Genomic DNA, 7,909 nt, shown 5'->3' on the forward strand with positions numbered 1-7,909 from the left:
GACTTCAGGGGGAAAGACATACACATACATAAAATACACATGCATACACACAAGCGTGCCTTTTTCAAGTATACTGAATATGATGCTCTTAGAAAATAGCATTCTTGTCTGGCCTGATGACACACATCTGTAATCCCACTTGAGAAGTGAAGGAAGAGGATCAGGAGTTCACGGTCATCCTTAGGTAGAGGTGAGCCTGTACTATATGGGACCCAGCTTTTTTTGTTGTTTTGTTTTTTTGTTTTTGTTTTTGTTTTTTTCAAGACAGGGGAGACCCAGCTTTAAAAGAACAAAACAAAAAGGAAAAAATAGTATCCTTTTGTTGTACCTTAAGCTCATGGTTTTGTTTTTTGCTTTTTTTGTTTGTTTGTTTTAAAGATTTATTTATTTTAAGTATATGAGTGCTCTTTCTGCTTATATACCTGGGAGGTCATCAGATCCCATTATAGATGGTTGTGAGCCACCATGTGGTTACTGGGAAATGAACTCCAAACTGAGCCATCTCTCTGGCCCCCGTTTTTTGCTGTTTGTTTTGTTTTGTTTTTTGAGGCAGGATTTCTCTATGTAGCTTTGGCTGTCTAAGAACTCACTCTGTAGATCAAGTTGGCCTGCAATTCACAGAACTCTGACTGCCTCTGAGTGCTGAGTGATCAGAGGTTCACCACCATTCTCTTAAGCTCATGTTTAACAGTGTATGTAATCTGAAAATATAAATTCCCTGATACTCTGTTATACTAAAATTTTGAATGTTTTTAGATTAGTATAAATTGTGTCTTATTAGAAACTTTTACTTATTTACTTTTTGCAGACAGGGTCTCAACGTATAGCCCTGGATGTCTTGAAACTCACTATGTAAACCAGGCTAGCCTAGAATTCATAGAGAGCTAACTGTGTGCTGGGATTAAAGACAAAGGCTACCACACCCAGCCAGAAATTATTTTTTATGTTTATTAATATAGTTATGTATTGATTAAATAGCTTTCAAAAATTAAAGATAGGACACATACTTGTAATCTGAGATACTTTGAAATCTGAAGAAGATGGATTGTGAGTTTAAGGCTATTTAATGAGACCCTGTCTCATAAAAAGAAAGAAGGAAATTAAGCATAGGGCTGGGAATGTGACTCAGTGATACACACCTACCTAGCTTATGAGAAACTCTGAATTTGATCCTCAGTGCTGAACATAAACACCAATGCATTAAAATAAGCCTTAGAAAGAATTCCTTGTAAGCAATGTATAAGTATTTATTGGAAAATAATGAATAATGAAGATTATAACCACATTGTCCATAATGCCATCCATAAGCATGATTAATACACTCAAAAGCATTTTGTTTATTTTTTTAATTTTTTTTATGTCTGTGATATTTTCCCCATCTCTTTCTTTTTCTTTTCCCATCTCTTTCTACTCAGTCTTTATCCTTCTTTCTCCCTTTATTTTTCTGGCTCCTTCTTTTACCCCTTCTATATGGTAAACTTTAAGCATCCAGATAGCTTCCACTAGATTGTCAAGGATGGACTAAAGCTAATCATTCTTTGTAGCATTGAGAAATGAGATTATCTTAATGAAATGGTAGTGACATTGTAATTCCAGCTTTTTGGGAGATTGAAGCAGGAGGATCCCCTGAAAGCAGGAGTTCAGGACCAGCTAAGCAACATAGTGAGACTCTAGCGCCTTAAAAAGACATCTGCATTTATTTTACATGTATGTATGTATATATGTATGTATGTATGTATGTATGTATGTGTGTATGTATGTATGGGTGTGCACCATAGCCCACATTTGTATATTGGAGGATAACTTGGCAACATGTGGGAGTCCCATCTCTCCTTCTGCCTTGTGGGTTCTGGTGATTGAACTTGGGTCATGTACTAAACAAAGCAAAACAAAGCTAAGCATCTTGTTCTAGCAGCTCTGATCTGATAGAGAAGGTGACCCAGAAGAAGAAATTCTCTAATGTTTCCAACTTTGAAACAACCTTCCATATTAGTTGCTTTTTTTCTTTCAAAATAATTTTTTTTGTTTGTTTGTTTTTTTGTTTTTTGAGACAGTGTTTCTCTGTGTAACCCTGGCAGTCCTGGAACTCACTCTGTAGACCAGGCTGGCTTCAAACTCTCTGCCTCCCAAGTGCTGGAATTAAAGGCATGTCCGGCTCTCAAAATAATTTTTAAAGTTTACTTACGTATGTGTGCATGTATAGGCTTGTAAATCTGGAGATCAGAAGACAGTTTGTGGGAGTCAATTCTTTCCTTCCACCATGTGGGTTCCATGGTTTGAATTCTCATTGTCAGGATTGGATCAACATCTTCTACCTGCAGAGTCTTCTTGCCAGCCACAGTGGTAAAGAGTTTACTCAGGATGAGCAAGGCCCTGGACTCCATCCTCAGCACTGAAAATAAAACAGATTTCAGGTACACATACATGTACACCTTTCCTTTTGGGGTCCTTGTCTTAACCACAGTAAAACTGCCAGAGTATCTTGTTCTATATAGCAAATTCTAATGCAGCCAAGGGTACGAAAGACCCAGTCTCAAAAACTAAACTAAATTAAACACAATAAAACTAGCACAATTGAGATAAGAGGTTTTCATTCACGTGGAAAGGATTGACACTATGATACATAGTATGATGTGCATGCTGTAAGTAAGCTACTTGGAATCCAGCATATTTGAGTCTGGGGGTTAGGGGTGGTATTTTCCAGCCATTAGCCATGTTCTATCAGACAACTCAAACTCTAAACTTTCTCTCATGTGTAAAGTAAGAAAAATAGTACTTCTCAAATAATAGTTTAGTCACATGTTGATTATTCTGTATGACCTGGTACTCAATAGGCATGTAAAAATTGTTTTTATAAACTCTAAAAACTGAGAGATGTAGATTAAATCCTAAGGTTTATAGTAGATCAGAGTAGTTATAATTAGGAGGCTTTCAAACCCATTATTTAAAGTAGCTGTGGTTTGGGGGTTGGGGCTTTAATGGTAGTGTGCTTCAATCTCTAGGACTGCCCAGAAGCAAAATCAACAATAACAAAACAACTATATAACATTTAAGTAGTTACAAACCCAATTCTCTACAATTTAATTTGTTGTCGAAATTAAATGTATTTCGTACAATGCTGGGGCTGTAGAGTCTTTCTTGCATAAGTCACTAAGCACAAGAATAGTGAGGTGTTAATTTCCTGAAAGAACTTTCATGGAATAACCTGGGTATTGTTGCATAGTCAGTAATAAATCTTAAGGATCAGTTGAAGAAATTGGCTGGGGTTCATTTATAAGTTTAGACCACAAGAGTTTGTGGTCTTAGGGCATCTATACACTTCTCTTCTTGCAAGTTTTGGTGATGAGTAAAGTGTTGTGTAAGTGAGGCTGTTAGGGCAGACTGTCAGACACCCCTTTCCTACTCTTGTTCAGCTTTATGATCTTAAGCATCTTGGTTTCCTTATCTGTGACAAGAGGATGATGGTGGGTTGTAGGAAGATTTAATGAGTATGCTTTAAACATTTAAGTGTAATGACAGATACAGAACAATATGGATGCATGTATATATAAAAATACATATTTTACTGATTTTTTTTTTTTTTTTTGGAGATAGGATCTTATGTAACCTAGGCTGGCCTCAAACCTCACTAATGTAGCTAAGGATGACTGACTTTTAACTCCTCTTTCTTTTGCCTCCACTTCCAAGTGCTAAGATTGCAGGTTTATACCACTGCTAGCTTTGGTTTTGAGTTTTTAAGATAAGATATTACTATATAGCCCGCAGACTCACTGTCCTCCCTCTTCCTGCAGAGATTATAGTCATGTACCATGCCTAAGAGATTTTAGATATTGCCATTCAAAAATGTAATAGATACCTTTATAAAAATTGTGTTTTTTATCATATCCTATGATGTGAATACAGAGAATAATATCTGGAGAAGGGTGGGCTTTGTTGTTGTTGGGGTTTTGTTTGTTTGGTTTTATTTTTGTTTTTAAACAGGGTGTTACTAAGATGTCCTGGCAGATTTGGAACTCACTCTGTAGACCAGGCTGGCCTCGAACTCACAGAGATCCACCTGCCTCAGCCTCCCAAGTGCTGGGATCAAAGGCATGTTTACAGGCTTTGCTTTAAGTAATCTAAACAAAATCTATACCTTTAACACTTTCATATAAGCTATAAAGTTTAAAATGCAAATAGCCGGGCAGTGGTGGCGCACGCCTTTAATCCCAGCACTTGGGAGGCAGAGGCAGGCGGATTTCTGGTTTCAAGGCCAGCCTGGTCTACAGAGTGAGTTCCAGGACAGCCACGGCTACACAGAGAAACCCTGTCTCGAAAAAACAAAAAACAAACCAAAAAAGCGAATAATGGCAGTTTATAGGAAAAAAAAATAAGTAAAACTTCATTCTAGGCCGGCAGGTAAAATTATATATGTTTAACTGTAGTCAGTGATTAATAGAACTTATTTGAGATGATCAGATGTTAAATAAAAAGTAGCAGCAGCAGCCATACGCGTGTGCACACGCATACACACGCACACACACACACACACACACACACACACACACACACACACACGATAGCTCACGGCCATCTGTACAGCTACAGTGTACTCATACCCATAAAATAAATAAAATAAATCTTTAAAAAGAAAAAAAAAGTAGTAGCAGTATTAAAGTTAGCTGTAGCTTTTGAAGAGCTATGCTTCAGGTAACCAGCAGGTACCACAAAGCAGTGAAGGTATACTCAAGACAAAAGCTAGAGCAGGGGCAAAGCAGATCGTTACATTGTTGCAAGTTCTGTCTTGAAAAAACTGACCGTAACAACTTGTTTTGAATGTACTAAGTAAGAATATCTTTTATACCAGAAAAATCTTAAAAGGGCACGGCTGTTAATGCCCCTAATTCCCCACAGTAGGATGTGTAGGCATGACGATCAAAAAATTCAAGGCTGTACTTGGATACATAGTTTTAGGCTGGCCAACCAGTCTGTGCTATAAATCTTTTTATAGAGGGGCCCAGGAGAGAGGTATGAACAAACAGCCAGCTTATCTTGGACCTTTGCAGGGAAAGAATGGAGAGGACTTCCTGACTAGTTTATGCATTCAATAGGAAGGAGAAAAGCATATGGCAAGATTCATGTTACATTAAGGTTCTATACTGCACGAAAGATTTTAAAGATGTAGAATAGGGATTTCAGAAGACTATATACTCAAGATTTTAGGATAAAAGTATGATAAAATGGTACATAAGGTCAAATTAGAGTATAGCCTGCACCTCTGGAAGACTTTTCTCTCTTGGGTTGTCAACAGTTTTGTGGAAAATTCAGAAAAAGACTACAAGTGTTTTCAAGGTCATTATAACAACTCCTCTCCTTGATTCCAGCAGCTGTGGCTTGCTTAAACAAAATCTGGTGATGTGGTTGTTTTATGATTTTAAAACTTTTTTATTATTACTTCTATTTTGAGATAATATCTCACAGTGTAGCCCAGGCTAGTCTTGAACTTTGCCTTGTTTCCCCAGCCGAGCTTATAGATATGTATCACCATGTCCCACTAGAGTGTTAGATCCAAGAACTTTTAACTGAAAATTTCAGTGCTGGTGTCCTTAGCCTACCTAGTGCAGTATCAGAAGCTAGTGTATTCATACCTGACATATGCGACAGCTTTGTGATGCAGCCTTTTCCCTTTATGTTACAAAACTATGTGTTGGTCATACAAATGCTTCTATTATCCCAATGTGAAATAAATTTATTTCTGCTTGTTTCCTTAGTATAATACATTAAATTATTCTTGGTTTGGTTTTAAAGTTGAGAAGTGGGAAATTTTCTTTCCTTTCTCCCCCCAACCGCCCCTCTCTCTCTTTTGAGACAAAGTTTCTGTGTGCAGCCCCACCTGTCCTGGAACTCATTCTATAGACCAAGCTAGCCTGAAACTCATAGAAGTCCACCTTCCTCTGCCTCTTTAGTGCTGAGATTAGAAACCAGTACCTGACAGGAATTTTTCTTTGAATAAGAAATAAATATTACGGGGCGATGGTGGTGCACGCCTTTAATCCCAGCACTTGGGAGGCAGAATCAGGCAGGTTTCTGAGTTTGAGGCCAGCCTGGCCTACAGAGTGAGTTCCAGGACAACTAGGGCTACACAGAGAAACCCTGTCTCAGAAAGAAAAAAAGAAAGAAATATTAAATTTAAAGGATTAATAGTACTAATCATACTTTTCTGAATCTCTCTGTCAAAAACATTATAATTTAGGTGAACAAGGCACTTCTGAGCAGGGAGTGGTAGCATGGCCTGTGATCTAGCCTTTGGATGGATCTAGGTAATCTTTGGCTACATAATAAGTTCCAGACCAGTCTGGGTTCTGTGGGATGTTGTTTGGTTGTTTTGTTTTGTTTTTAATTAAATAAGGACAAGACTTTTTTAAAAAGATTTATTTATTTATTTATTATATGCAAGTATACTGTAACTGTTTTCAGACACACCAGAAGAGAGCATCAGATCTCATTACAGATGGTTGTGAGCCACCATGTGGTTGCTGGGATTTGAACTCAGGACCTTCAGAAAAGCAGTTGGTGCTCTTACCTGCCGAGCCATCTTTTCCACTCCCCTCCTTTTTTTATCTTAAAGAAGATAAGTTTTGTGAGACTCATCCTTAGTGATTTTCTTTCTTTCTTTCTTTTTTGATACTGGATGTCACTATTTCTGGGCTGGCTTCAAGTTTTAAAGTTTCTACCTTAGCCTCCTGAGTGCTATTATTATTAAAGGCATAGACCAACACCACTAGGCTGGTTTTGGCTTTAAGAGCAACATTTTTCTTTTTAATGAATTTATTATTTCTGTGCAGTGGTGGGTCATGCCTTTAATCCCAGCACTTGGGAGGCAAAGGCAGGTAGATCTCTGAGTTAAGGGTAGCTTGGGCTACAGAGGGATTTCCAGGACAACCAGGGCTGCACAGAGAAATCCTATCCCAAAAACAAACAAACCAAAAAAATGAAAAGAAAACTTTTTTAAAAAAGATTTATTTATTATTATTTATAAGTACACTGTAGCTGTCTTCAGACACACCAGAAGAGGGCATCAGATCTCATTATGGATGGTTGTGAGCCACCATGTGGTTGCTGGGATCCGAACTCAGGACCTTCTGAAGAGCAGTCAGTGCTCTTAACCGCTGAGCCATCTCTCCAGCCCGAAAAGAAAACTTTTATAAGTTACTTTTTGTGTGTGTTTACATGTGCATGCATCCATGTTTGTATGGGTGTCTTTACCTACATATGTGTATGGAGGGCAGGAAGGGGGGAAAATGGGGAAAGAAGGGGGTAAGGAACGGGAGCAAGAGCAGGAGGGCAAGAGAGAGCAGGGGACAAGCAGCCCCTTTATAGTGAGTCAGGCACACCTGGCTGTTGCCAGGAAACTGTGGGGCAGAGCCTAGACTAAATGCCAAAAAATGATATCTATAATTATTTTTTTGTTGTTGTTTTGGTTTTTTTTGTTTTGTTTTGTTTTTTTGGTTTTTTTTCGAGACAGGGTTTCTCTACGTAGCCCTGGCTGTCATGGAACTCACTCTGTAGATCAGGCTGGCCTCTAAATCGGCCTGCCTCTGCCTCCCAAATGCTGAGACTAAAGGTGTGCGCCACCACCATCTGGCTAATATCTAAAATTTGACACAATCCAATATGACAGAATTTTACAGTTTCACAGAACAATTGAACCTAAACGCATCTGTATTTATGCAAAGTAAATAGTTCTCCAGGAAGGATTATGTTAACAATACAGGTTATGCTCGTTGCCTCTCTTCCTTTCTTCTGTCCTTCCTTTCGTCTGTAATTCCTTTCTTTTCTTTTTTTTCTCTTCTCTTCTTTCCTTTTCTTTCTTCCTTCCTTCCCTCCTTCATTCCTTCCTTCCTTCCTTCCTTTCTTTCTTTCTTCCCTT

General features: G+C 38.2%; 1 protein-coding gene across 17 annotated transcripts in view; it reads left to right on the forward strand.

Moving 5' to 3' along the window:
• The window catches only part of Csnk1g1 (casein kinase 1 gamma 1), a 148,093-nt gene that overhangs the window by 31,005 nt on the left and 109,179 nt on the right, over positions 1 to 7,909 (forward strand). For 2 of the 17 annotated variants that reach the window (XM_031344213.1, XM_031344211.1), the window contains one exon: positions 2,295 to 2,414. The exons of the other annotated variants lie outside the window; for them this stretch is intronic. The gene's annotated coding sequence lies outside the window, so the exon portion shown is untranslated. The remainder of the gene's footprint in view (positions 1 to 2,294; positions 2,415 to 7,909) is intronic. 17 annotated transcript variants of the gene reach the window in all.

Source organism: Mastomys coucha, unplaced genomic scaffold, assembly GCF_008632895.1.
Source record: "Mastomys coucha isolate ucsf_1 unplaced genomic scaffold, UCSF_Mcou_1 pScaffold23, whole genome shotgun sequence".
NCBI lineage: Eukaryota > Metazoa > Chordata > Mammalia > Rodentia > Muridae > Mastomys > Mastomys coucha.